The following is a 13,822-nucleotide window of genomic DNA, read 5'->3' as shown; positions in this document are numbered from 1 at the left end:
TCTTGCATCTATGTTCATCAGTGACATTCACCTGTAATTTTCTCTCTCTCTTTTCTTTATTTTCTTTTTTTTTTTAATTTTTGTGGCAGCTTTGTCTGATTTTGGTATTATGGTGATGGTGGCTTTGTTTGGAAATTTTCTTTCCTCTTCAATTTTCTGGAAGAGTTTGAGCAAGATAGGTGTTATCTCTTCTCTAAACTTTTGGTAAAATGCACCTGTGAAGCCATCTGGCCCTGGGCTTTTTTCTTTTTAGATAAAATATTATAGATTTATTTAAACTTAATTCACATCTTGAGTATGCAAAATATGAACTCTACAAAATGTTAATTTTTTACTTTGCAGTTTACAAATATACAAAATAGAAGGTTGCTTAAATTTATATTACATATTTATTAAGGCAAGGAACTATATTAAAAATTTGTTCTGCTTAAGGTATACTTGGGAATAAACCATTGTACATATTATTGCACATCTGAAACCACAGTGCATAACAGACTGTCTGTATAAAAAGATTTAAAGTAAATCAAGTGTATTTCTCTGACTTAGGCCATGAATGTAGCTCCGAAGGCATAAGTAGGTTTTCCTTGTCAAAGAATATAGCAGTTTGTGAACTCTGGCTTTACTTGGTTCCTTTAGAACCAAGACTTAACAAGCATCATCGTTTAGGCTATTAAAAGCATTTTCTGTACTTGAATTTCATCCTTTTCTTCTAAGGTCATAATAATGGCTTTTAGAATGCAAGGAGAACACAACATGGTGTTTGTTCTTATATTACATTGAACCAATTCAGTGGGTTCTGGTCTTCCCTCCCCTCAACTCTCAAATCTAATTTATATCCTGATATCCACAACTTCCAGTCATCTCTTTGGCGTTTCATAAGTCCAGGAATATATATTCAAGTTGGATTTTGAATTGGAATGATAGAAGATCCAGCCACAGACCCTATCAGTTTTTTTGCTTGTTTGTTTGTCTTTTGGTTTCCTACTGTCTCCTGATTATCCATTCACAAGTTGACTGGTTGGGAACTTGACCATGATTATAGTGCTTTCCAGCTGGGTTCCTCTCCTCACCAGGAAGACAATATGCAAGGTTAAAGATACTGAATTCTCTTCTGACAGTGTGGGTCACATCCACTGTTTGGGGATTTAAAAACTCCTTTGCATGTGTAAGGTGAGGTGGTCAAAACCTGAGAATGCTCCATCCCATTCTGGCACTGGAAGGGGTCGTGCCCAGTGTGTTTGCAGTAGTGCCTGGTGAGTTCATCTGAGTGGGCAAACTTCCACCCACAGTCATCCCAGTTACAGTGGTAAAGTTTCTCACCTGTATGGGTGCAGGGGTGTGCCTTGAGATGAAAACTCTTCATGTAGGTTTTGCTGTAGCCTCTGCAATCACAAATGTGAGTGGCCATAGTTTTCTGGGGCCACAACTTTCTCCCCTTCTTTGGCTTGGACTCTTCTGGCATGTAGGAACTGGGTGGTTTGAGTTCTTGGTAATGAAGCAGTGGGACTTGTGGCTGCATCTTGTCAGGCAGAAAGGAAGAGTGGTTGGACCCAGGGTGGGGATGGAAGCCAGGGCCGTGGGGGAGGGAGCCAAAGGACAGGATGACAGTCTCTGCTGCTCAGCAGCTCCCGGGCACCCAGGATCGGAGTAGTCCTGCTGGGAAGCTGCCACCCCAGGGGAAAGTCATGCACATGTGACTGGTGGCCATTGCTGAGAGGGGTCCAAGCAGGAGGAGATAGTCTCATGCTTGAACTTAGGGTGCATGCACAGTGGCCCACTGCCATAGGGCACCACCACCACCACCAGGTGGCTGCCATCTGGGCTGCTTTTGCTAACACTGATGACCAACGGGCTGCCCTACTCACTGCCAGGAGCACTCAGTGATGCCTTCAACACAAATTTGCTCATCAACCTGCCAACCTGCTGACTGCAGCTGCTGTGGCGGAATGTACACTGGGTCCAATTCAGGCTGTGGGAGCTTGCTGCCAGAGAGGCTTAATTCGCTGATGTCTGCCAGGTTGAAGGGAGTGTTGGGGAGGGTGCAGACTCACCACCATAGAGGAGGCTGCCACTGGAGCTGCCTGGTGCCATACTTGTCCTGATTGGATAGCTGAAGATGCAGGTGGAGGGCACCCTGGCAGAACTGCTACTCATTGGGGAGGACAAGGATGATGCTGATGAGGACACCATGGCGGCCACTGACTCCTGATGTGACAGTGAGTTGGAGAGGATAAAGTTCAGGTCCTGGAAATCACCGAACTCCTCCATCTCCCTCCAGGGTAGGAGAGTCGCGTTGCTGCTGCCATAATCCTCGCTATCTCTGCCACTCTCCAGACCGGTGGCCACAGTCACTGCTGCCAGGTCATAGGGGAGGCCAGGAAGCACCAGGGGAAGTCGATTCACGTAGGAGAGCTCTTGCTGTCAGTAGCTATTTGGGGCACCTGATGGACACAGTGTCTTCTCCCTTCCTGCTGGGTTGGAGTTGAATGTGAAGAAGGACAGGAGCAGCACGTCACTGACAGCCATGTCATACTCACCAAGTGGCTGCCTCATTAATGCAGGGGCCCAAAAAGCCCTTGGAAGTCTGAAGCAGTGGGGGTACCTGAACCCCAAAGTCAACAAAGAGGAAAAGAAGACTTAGAAATGAAGCCAAAACAAAAAACCCCCAATTGCCCAAGATCCTTCTTCTTTGGAATAAATATAAAAGTCTTTTTTAAAGTTCCTTTGTGTACAAAAGTTCTTAGAAAAGTTGTAAACTCGTAAACATAGACAAGCAGCAAGACAAATAAGTAGGTCTGGTGGGCAAGCTGTGCCGTCTTCGAACCAGCAGCATCCCCTGCCGCTTTTGCCGTCATCTCGGCCATCACCATGGGCACTGGGGCTGTGACGGGCAGGCTGCGACGCCAGGTGAGACTGGCCATGGCAGCAAGGATCCATGGACGAGGTGGTGGTGTGGGGCATGGGGTATGGGGGGCTGCACCGGGCACCTGCGACCCTTGATACTGGCCAATGGCAGGTGGCTGGGTGGGGGTGAGGGGGGTTGAGGGACAGGGAGGGACATTTGGTGGTTCCTGCCTCTGGAGGCCACAGCCTCTGCTATCTGCACACTTGCAGCTGCAGTCCCTCTCTCAGGGAACTACCAGGCTTTTTTTGTTGTTGTTGGAAAATTTTTATTACAGTTTTGGTTTCCATGTTTGTGATTGGAAATAAAAGCAAAAATAAACAAATGGTCTGTTCATATTTTCTATTTCTTCCTGGTTCAGTTTTGAAAGGTTATACTTTTCTAAGAATTTATCTATTCTTCCATGTTATTCATTTTATTGCCATATAGCTGCTCTCTTATGATCCTTTATATTTTTGTGTTGTCTTGTAACTTCTTTTTCATTTCTAATTTTATTGAGTCTTCTCACTCTTTTTCTTGATAAGTCTGACTTATGGTTTGTCAATTTTGTTCACATCCTTGATAAACCAGCTTTTAGTTTTATTGATTTTTTTCTATAGTCTCCTTCATTTCTTATTCATTTATTTCTACTCTGATTTTGAATTTTGGAGCCCAAAAAAATAGCCTGTCACTGTTTCCACTGTTTCCCCATCTATTTCCCATGAAGTGATGGGACCAGATGCCATGATCTTCCTTTTTTGAATGTTGAGTTTTAAGCCAGCTTTTTCACTCTCCTCTTTCACTTTCATCAAGAGGCTCTTTAGTTCCTCTCCACTTTCTGCCATAAGGGTGGTGTCATCTGTATATGTGAGATTATTAATATTTCTCCAGCAACCTTGATTCCTGCTTGTGATTCATCCGCCTGGCATTTCACATGATCCTGCTACCATTTAATTTATTGTTTTGGTTTTTTGTGTTTTTTTTTTTTTTTTTTGCTCAGTCTTTTCTGTGGTTTCTGTCTGGAGAAGTTCCTTTAGCATTTGGTGAGGAGCTGATTTGGTAGTGCTGCATTCTCTTGGCTTTTGCTTGTCTCTAAAGCTTTTATTTTATTCAAATCTGAATGAGATCCTTGCTGGATAGAATAATCTTGGTTGTAGGCTTTTCCCTCTCATCACTTTAAGTATGTCCTGCCATTTTCTTCTGTCCTGCAAGGTTTCTGTTGAAAGATCATCTGTTAGCCTTATGGCGATCCCCTTGTATGTTATTTTTGCTTTTCCCTTGCTGCTTTTAATATTTGTTCTTTGTGTTTAACTTTGTTAGTTTGATTAATATGTGTTTTGGAATATTTCTCCTTGATTTTGTCCTGTATGGAACTCTCTGGGCTTCCTGCACTTGGGTGGCTATTTCTTTTCCCATTTTAGGGAATCTTTGACTATAATCTTCTCAAATATTTTATCATGCCCTTTCTTTTTGTCTCTTCTGAGATACCTATGATTCAAATGTTGAGGCTCTTAAACTTGTCCCAGAGGTCTCTAAAGCTGTCCTCATTTATTTTCATTCTTTTTTTTCTTTATTCTTCTCTGCTTCAGTTATTCCACCGTTCTATCTTCCAGCTCACTTATCCATTCTTCTTCAGTTACTCCACTGTTGGTTCCCTCTAGTATATTTTTAATCTCAGTATTGCATTGTTCATGGTTGACTGTTTATTCTTTAATTCTTCTATGTCCTTTTTAAACATTTCTTCCATTTTCTTTATCCATGCATTCAGTCTATTTATCCATGCCTCCATTTTGTTTTGAGGGTTTTGAATCATCTCTACTATGATTATTTGGAATTCTCCTTCATGCCGGTTTCCTATTTCCTCCTCAAGTGCTTGGTGTGGTAGGTTTACACCTTGTTCCTTCACCTGCTGCATATTTCTCTGTCTTCATTTTGTTTAGTTTACTTTGCTTGGGGTCCCCTTTCTGCAGACTGGAAGGTTATAGCTCTTAATTTTGGAGTCTGCCTCCAGTGTGTGGAATTGGAACAGTGCCTTGTGAAGGTTTCCTGGTTGAGGGACTTGTGCCTGTGGATGGAGCTGGATCTCGTCTCTCTGAAAGGCAGAGCCGTATCCAATATTAAGTTTTGGGATGTCTGTTGATTTGGTATGGCTTTGTGCAACCTGTCTGCTAATGTGCAATGCTGTGTTTCTGGGTTTTTTTAATATATTTATTTTTTAATTGAAGAATAATTGCTTTACAGAATTTTGTTTTTAATGCCAAAAATCAGCATGAGTCAGCCATAGGTATACATGTTTCCTCCCTCTTGAAACTCACTCCCATCTCCCTCCTCATCCCACCCCTCTAGGTTGTTACAGAGACCCTGTTTGAGTTTCCTGAATCATAGAGCAAATTCCCATTGGCTACCTCCTTTACATATGGTAATATACATTTCCAAGTTACTCTCTCCATCCATCTCACCCTCTCCTTCCTCCTCCCCCTGCTGTGTCCATAAATCTGTTCTCTATGTCTGTTTCTCCATTGCTGCTCTACAGATAAATTCATCAGTACCATCTTTCTGGATTCCACATATATGTGTTAGTATATGATATTTATCTTTCTCTTTCTGACTTACTTCATTCTGTATGGGCTTCCCTGGTGGCTCAGCTGATAAAAAATCTGGCCGCAATGCAGAAGACCTGGGTTTGATCCCTGGGTTGGGAAGATCCCCTGGGGAAGGAAACAGCTACCCACTCCAGTTTTCTGGCCTGGAAAATTCCATGGACAGAGGAGACTGGCAGGCTACTCCATGGGGTCACAAAGAATAGGATATGTTGAGCGACTTTCACTTTCAAATCTTCACTCTGTATAATAGGCTCTAGGTTCATCCACCTCATTAGAACTGACTCAAAGGCATTCCTTTTTGTGGCTGAGCAGTATTTCTTATATATATATATATATATATATATATATATATATATATATATATATATATGTATGTATGTCACAGCTTCTTTATCCATTCATCTGTCAATGAATATCTAGGTTGCTTCCATGTGCTAGCTTCCATGTGCTAGCTATTGTAAATAGTGGTGCAATGACTGTTGGACTAGAGGTGTCTTTTTAAATTTTGGTTTCCTCAGGGTATATACCTAGTAGTGAGATTGCTAAATCATATGGTGATTTTATTCCTGTTTTTTTAAAGGAATCTTCATACTATCTTCCATTGTGATTGTATCAATTTACATTCCCATCATTAGTGCAAGTGTGTTCCCTTTTCTCCACACCCTTTCCAGTGTTTAATTTTTGTAGACTTTTTGATGATGACCATTCTGACTGGATATAAAAGACCAAGGGAACATTTCATGCAAAGATGGACACAGAAAAGGACAGAAATATTATGGACCTTATAGAAGCAGAAGATATTAAAAAGAGGTGGCAAGTATACACAGAATAACAATACAGAAAATATCTCCATGACCCAGATTACCACAATGGTGTGATCACTCAACAGGATCCAAACATCCTGGAATGTGAAGTCAAGTGGGCCTTAGGAAGCATCACTACTAACAAAGCTATTGGAAGTGATGGAATTACAGTTGAGCTATTTCAAATCCTAAGAGATGATGCTGCAAAAAAGATGAATGTACTGCAATCAGTATGCCAGCAAATTTGGAAAACTCAGCAGTGGCTGCAGGATTGGAAAAGGTAATTTTTCATTCCAATCCCAAAGAGAGGCAATGCCAAAGAATGTTCAAACTACTGCACCATTGCACTCATCTCATGCACTAGCAAAGTAATGCTCAAAATTCTCTAAGCCAGGCTTCAACAGTATGTAAACCGTGAAATTCCAGATGTTCAAGCTGGAGTTAGAAAAGGCAGAGGAATGAGAAATCAAATTGCCAACATCCACTGGATCATTGAAAAAGCAAGAGAGTTCAAGAAAACATTTACTTCTGCTTTACTGACTAAGCCAAATCCTTTGACTGTGTGGATCACAACAAACTGTGAAAAATTATTGAACAGATGGTAATACCAGACCGCCTTACCTACCTCCTGATAAATCTGTATAAAGGTCAAGAAACAAGAGTTAGAACCAGACATAGAACAACAGACTGGTTCTAAATCAGGAGAGGAGTATGTCAGGGCTGTCATGCTTATTTAACTTATATGCAGATTACATCATGTGAAATGCTGGACTAGATGAAGCATGAACTGGAATCAAGATTGCCAGGGGAAATATCAATAACCTCAGATATGCAGAAGATAGCATCATCATGGGAGAAAGTGAAGAATACCTAAAGAGCCTCTTGATGAAAGTGAAAGAGCAGAGTGAAAAACCTGGCTGAAAACTCAACATTCAAAAAACTAAGATCATGGCATCTGGTCCCATCACTTCATGGCAAATAGATGGGAAAACAATGAAAACCATGACAGATTTTATTTTGGGGAGCTCCAAAATCACTACAGATGATGACTGCAGCCATGAAATTAAAAGATGCTTGCTCCTTGGAAGAAAAGCTATGACCAACCGAGACAGCATATTAAAAAGCAGAGACATTACTTTGCCAACAAAGGTCCATCTAGTCAAAGCTATGCTTTTTCCAGTAGTCATGTATGGATGTGAGAGTTGGGCCATAAAGAAAGGTGAACACTGAAGAATTGATGCTTTTGAACTGTGGTATTGAAGACTGTTGAGAGTCCTTTGGACTGCCAGGAGATCCAATCAGTCCATCCTAAATGAAATCAGTCCTGAATAATTGGAAGGACTGATGCTGAAGGTGAAGCTCCAATACTTTGGCCACCTGATGCAAATAACTGACTCATTGGAAAAGACCCTGATGCTGGGAAAGATTGAAGACAGGAGCAGAAGGGGACGACAGAGGATGAGTTGGTTGCATGGCATCACTGATTCGATGGATGTGTGTTTGATCAAGCTGCAGGTGTTGGTGATGGACAGGGAAGCCTGGCATGCTACAGTCCATGGGATCACAGAGTCAGACATGACTGAGCTGCTGAACTGATTCTGACTCGTGTGAGGTGATATCTCACTGTACTTTTGATTTGCATTTCTCTAATAATGAAAGATGTTGAGTATTTTTTCATGTGATTGTTAGCCATCTGTATGCCTTCTTTGGAGAAATGTCTGTTTAAGTCTTCTGCCCAGTTTTTGATTGGGTTATTTGTTTTTCAGGTATTGACTTGTATGAGTTGCTTGTATATTTTGGAAGTTAATCCTTTGTCAGTTGCTTCCTTTTCTGTTATTTTCTCCCATTCTGAGCGTTGCCTTTTCACCTTGTTTATAGTTTCCTTTGTTGTGCAAAAGCTTTTAAGTTAATTATGTCCCACTTGTTTATTTTTGTTTTTATTTCCATTACTCTAGGTGGGTCATAGAGGATCTTGCATTGATTTGTGTCATAGAGTATTATGCCCATGTTTTCCTCTAAGAGTTTTATAGTTTCTGGTCTTACATTTAGGTATTTAATTCATTTGGAATTTATCTTTGTGGATGGTGTTAGTAAGTGTTCTAATTTCGTTCTTTTTACATGTAGTTGTCCAGTTTTCCCAACAGTACTTTTTGAAGAGGCTATCTTTGGCCCATTGAAGGGGCTTGACTCTTTTGTCAAAAATAAGGTACCCATAGGTGCATGGGTTTATCTCTGAGCTATTTCTTCCAAGTTCTATATTTCTGTTTTTGCGTCAGCACTATACTGTCTTGATGACTATAGCTTTGTAATATAGTCTCAAGTAAGGAAGGATGATTTCTCCACCTTCATTCTTCTTTCTCAAGACTGTGTTGGCTATTCAGGGCCTTTTTTGTTTCCATATGAATTGCAAAATTTTTGCTTCTAGTTCTGTGAAAAATGCCACTGGTAATTTATTTGATAGAGATCTCATTGAATCGGTGGACTGCATTTGGTTATATAGACGTTTTCATGGTATTGATTCCTCCAACCCAGGAACATGCAATATTTCTGCATCTGTTTATGTTGTCTTTGATTTTTTTCATCAGTGTCTTACAATTTTCTGTATATAGTTCTATTGTCTCCTTAGTTAGATTTATTCTTAGATGTTTTATTCTCTTTGTTGCAATAGTGAATGGGATTGATTAAATTCTCTTTCTGATTTTTCATTGTTGCTATGTAGGAATGCAAATGATGCATGTGTATTAATTTTGTCTCCTTTGACTTTGCTAAATTCACTGATTAACTCTAGCAATTTTCTGATAGTATCTTTAGAATTTTCTACATATAGTATTGATAGAGTCATTTACTAGGCAGGTTGATAAGAAGTCTCAGTTCAGTACAGTTCAGTTCAGCCACTCAGTCATGTCTGATTCTTTGTGACCCCCATGAATGGCAGCATACCAGGCCTCCCTGTCCATCACCAACTCCCGGAGTTTACTCAAACTCATATCCATCGAGTCGGTGATGCCATCCAGCCATCTCATCCTCTGTCGTCCCCTTCTCCTCCTGCCCCCAATCCCTCCCAGCATCAGGGAGTCAATCCCTCCCACCAATGAGTCAACTACTCGCATGAGGTGGCCAAAGAATTGGAGTTTCAGTTTCAGCATCAGTCCTTCCAATGAACACTCAGGACTGATCTCCTTTAGGATGGACTGGTTGGATCTCCTTGCAGTCCAAGGGACTCTCAAGAGTCTTCTCCAACACCACAGTTCAAAAGCATCAATACTTCAGTGCTCAGCCTTCTTCACAATCTAACTCTTACGTCCATACATGACCACTGGAAAAACCATAACCTTGACTAGACGGACTTTTGTTGGCAAAGTAATGTCTCTGCTTTTTAATATGCTATCTAGGTTGGTCATAACTTTCCTTCAAAGGACTAAACATCTTTTAATTTCAAGGCTGCAGTCACCATCTGCAGTGATTTTGGAGCCCCCAAAAATAAACAAATAAATTCTGGCACTGTTTCCACATTACTTTGCATGAGGTGTTGGAACCAGATGCCATGATCTTAGTTTTCTGAATGTTGAGCTTTAAGCCAACTTTTTCACTCTTCTCTTTCACTTTCATCAAGAGGCTTTTTAGTTCCTTTTCACTTTCTGCCATAAGGGTGGTGTCATCTGCATATCTGAGATTATTGATATTTCTCCCGACAATCTTGATTCCAGCCTGTGCTTCATCCAGCCCAGCATTCCTCATGATGCACTCTGCATATAAGTTAAATAAGCAAGGTGACAATATACAGCCTTGACACACTCCTTTTCTTATTTGGAACCAGTCTGTTATTCCATGTCCAGTTCTAACTGTTGCTTCCTGATCTGCATATAGTTTTCTCAAGAGGCAGGTCAGGTGGTCTGGTATTCCTATCTCCTTCAGAATTTTCCACAGTTTATTGTGATCCACAGAGTCAAAACTCTTGACATAGTCAGTAAAGCAGAAATAGATGTTTTTCTGGAACTCTCTTGCTTTTTCAGTGATCCAGCAGATATTGGCAATTTGATCTCCTGTTCCTCTGCCTTTTCTAAAACCAGCCTGAACACGTCCAAGGAGCAATGGCTATGCGGGCGCAGGAGGGCTGAGAGGAGCCACTCCACAGTCAAGGTCAGGAGAGACAGCCATGAGGAGATACCCCTCGTCCAAGGTAAGGAGCAGCGGCTGCGCTTTGCTGAAGCAGCCGTGAAGAGATACCCCACGTCCGAGGTAAGATAAACCCAAGTAAGATGGTAGGTGTTGTGAGAGGGCATCAGAGGGCAGACACACTGAAACCATAATCACAGAAAACTAGCCAATTTGATCACAGGGACCACAGTTTTGTCTAACTCAAAGAAACTAAGCCATGCCGTGTGGGGCCACCCAAGATGGACAGGTGGGTCATGGTGGAGAGGGCTGACAGAATGTGGTTCACTGGAGAAGGGAATGGCAAACCACTTCAGTATTATTGCCTTGAGAACCCCATGAACAGTATGAAAAGGAAAATGATAGGATACTGAAAGAGGAACACCCCAGGTTGGTAAGTGACCAGTATGCTACTGGAGATCAGTGGAGAAATAATCCAGAAAGAATGAAGGGATGGAGGCAAAACAAAAACAATACCCAGTTGTGGATGTGACTGGTGATAGAAGCAAGGTCCAATGCTGTAAAGAGCAATATTCCATAGGAACCTGGAGTGTTAGGTCCATGAATCAAGGCAAATTGGAAGTGGTCAAACGGGAGATGGCAAGAGTGAATGTCGACATTCTAGGAATCAGCAAACTAAAACGGACAGGAATGGGTGAATTTAACTCAGATGACCATTATATCTACTACTGTGGGCAGGAATCCCTTAGAGGAAATGGAGTAGCCATCATGGTCAACAAAAGAGTCTGAAATGCAGTACTTGGATACAATCTCAAAAATGAAAGAATGACCTCTGTTCATTTCCAAGGCAAACCATTCAATATCACAGTAATCCAAGCCTATGCCCCAACCAGTAATGCTGAAGAAGCTGAAGTTAAATGGTTCTATTTAGACTTACAAGGCCTTTAAGAACTAACACCCAAAAAGATGTCCTTTTCATTATAGGGGACTGGAATGCAAAAGTAGCAAGTCAAGAAACACCTGAAGTAACAGGAAAATTTGGCCTTGGAGTATGGAATGAAGCAGGGCAAAGGCTAATAGAGTTTGGTCAAGAGGATGCACTGGTCATAGCAAACACCCTCCTCCAATAACACAAGAGAAGACTCTACACATGGACATCACCTGATGACCAACACCAAAATCAGATTGATTATATTCTTTAAAGTCAAAGATGGAGAAGCTCTATAGAGTCAGCAGAAACAAGACTGGGAGCTGACTGTGGCTCAGATCATGAACTCCTTATTGCCAAATTCAGACTTAAATTGAAGAAAGCAAGAAAACCACTAGACCATTCAGGTATGACCTAAATCAGATCCCTTATGACTATACAGTAGAAGTGAGAAATAGATTTAAGGGACTAGATCTGATAGACAGAGTGCCTGATAAACTATGGACGGAAGTTCGTGACATTGTACAGGAGACAGGGATCAAGATCATCCCCATGGAAAAGAAATGCAAAAAGGCAAAATGATTGTCTGAGGGGGCCTTACAAATAGCTGTGAAACAAAGAGAAGCGAAAAGCAAAGGAGAAAAGGAAAGATATTCCCATTTGAATGCAGAGTTCCAAAGGATAGCAAGGAGAGATAAGAAAGCCTTCCTCAGAGATCAATGAAAAATAATAGAGGAAAACAACAGAATGGGAAAGACTAAAGATCTCTTCAAGAAAATTAGAGATACCAAGGGACCATTTCATGCAAAGATGGGTTTGATAAAGGACAGAAATGGTAAGGACCTAACAGAAGCAGAAGATATTAAGAAGAGTTGGCAAGAATACACAGAAGAACTGTACGAAAAAGATTTTCATAACTCAGATAACCACGATGGTGGGATCACTCCCCCAGAGCCAGACATTCTGGAATGTGAAGTCACGTCCACCTTAAAAAGCATCACTATGAACAAAGCTAGTGGAGCTGATGGAATTCCAGTTGAACTATTTCAAATCCTGAAAGATGATGCTGTGAAAGTGCTGCACTCAATATGCCAGCAAATTTGGAAAACTCGGCAGTGGCCACAGGACTGGAAAAGGTCAGTTTTCATTCCAATCCCAAATAAAGACAATCCAAAAGATAAGAAATCTAGGAGTCCCCAAGGAGAGAGGGGTCTGGAAGTCTCAAGGAGGAAGAAAGGACAAAATTTTTTCTCTATATATTCCTTAGGATTATATAACAATAATGTATCCTGCCTGACAACAGTCTCTGGATTAAACCTTCAGGTTAATCTTAAAATGTAAATTATGGGAGTAGGTCTGGTATTTACAAGGATTATATAACAATAATGTATCCTGCCTGAGGACAGTCTCTGGATTAAACCTTCTGGCTAATTCTGTTATCTTAAAATGTAAATTATTGGAGTAGGTCTGGTGAGGTCTTTACAACCTCCAGTCATTCTTTGGATTCACTGGAGAGTATATAACTCCATTGCTAACACTAGCAAGGGAGAACTCTTTCTGCCCTCTTCTGATGCCTATGCCAGAAACTTTCTCTAGCTCCTTTATACTTTAATAAAACTTTATTACACAAAAGCTCTGAGTGATCAAGCCTAGTCTCTGGCCCCGGATTGAATTTTTCTCCTCCAGAGGCCAAGAATCCCAGCGTTTTTTGTGGTTCAGCAACAACCTTTCAGTATCATGTCATCTGCAAACAGTGAGAGTTTTACATATTCTTTTCCAATCTGCATTCCTTTGTTTATTTTTCTTCTTTGACTGCCATAGCTAAGACTTCCAAAACTATGTTGAATAATAGTGGTGAGAGTGGACACACTTGTCTTGGTCCTAATCTTAGGGCAAATGCTTTCAGTTTTTCACCATTGAGAATCATATTTGCTGTGGTCTCAATATATATGCCTTTACTGTGTTTAGGCAGGTTCCTTCTATGCCCATTTTTGAAGAGTTTTTATGATAAATGGATGCTAAATTTTGTCATAGGCTTTTTCTGTATCTGTTGAGATTATCACATGGTTTTTACCTTTCAATTTGTTAATATGGAGTATCATATTGATTTCCATATATTGAAAAACACTTGCATCCCTGGGATAAACCAGACTTGATCCTGGTGTATGAGCTTTTTAATGTGTTGTTTAATTCTGTTTTCTAGAATTTTGTTCAGGATTTTTCCATCTATGTTCATCTGTGATATTGGCCTGTAATATTCTTTTCAGTTGTCTTTGCCTGGTTTTGGTATCAGGGTGATGGTGGCCTCATAGAACAAGTTTAGAAGTGTTTCTACATCTGAAGGTTTTTGAAAGAGGTATAGAAGGATAGACATTAGCTCTTTTCTAAATATTTGATAGAACTCACCTGTGAAGCCATCTGACCTTGGGCTTTTGTTTTGGGGGAGTTTTTTTTTTATTATTATAGTTTTGGTTTCAGTGCTTGTAATTGA

At 40.8% G+C, this 13,822-nt stretch overlaps 1 pseudogene; it reads right to left on the bottom strand.

Moving 5' to 3' along the window:
* Window positions 1-1,145: 1,145 nt before the first annotated feature.
* LOC136154171 (Krueppel-like factor 4 pseudogene) lies at window positions 1,146-2,553 on the bottom strand (annotated as a pseudogene).
* Between the last annotated feature and the right edge of the window lie 11,269 nt (window positions 2,554-13,822).

The sequence above is a fragment of the Muntiacus reevesi genome, chromosome X, assembly GCF_963930625.1.
Source record: "Muntiacus reevesi chromosome X, mMunRee1.1, whole genome shotgun sequence".
NCBI classification, from domain to species: Eukaryota; Metazoa; Chordata; class Mammalia; order Artiodactyla; family Cervidae; genus Muntiacus; species Muntiacus reevesi.
Note: the sequence above shows the minus strand (reverse complement) of the source record. Positions and strands in the feature narration are given on the sequence as shown.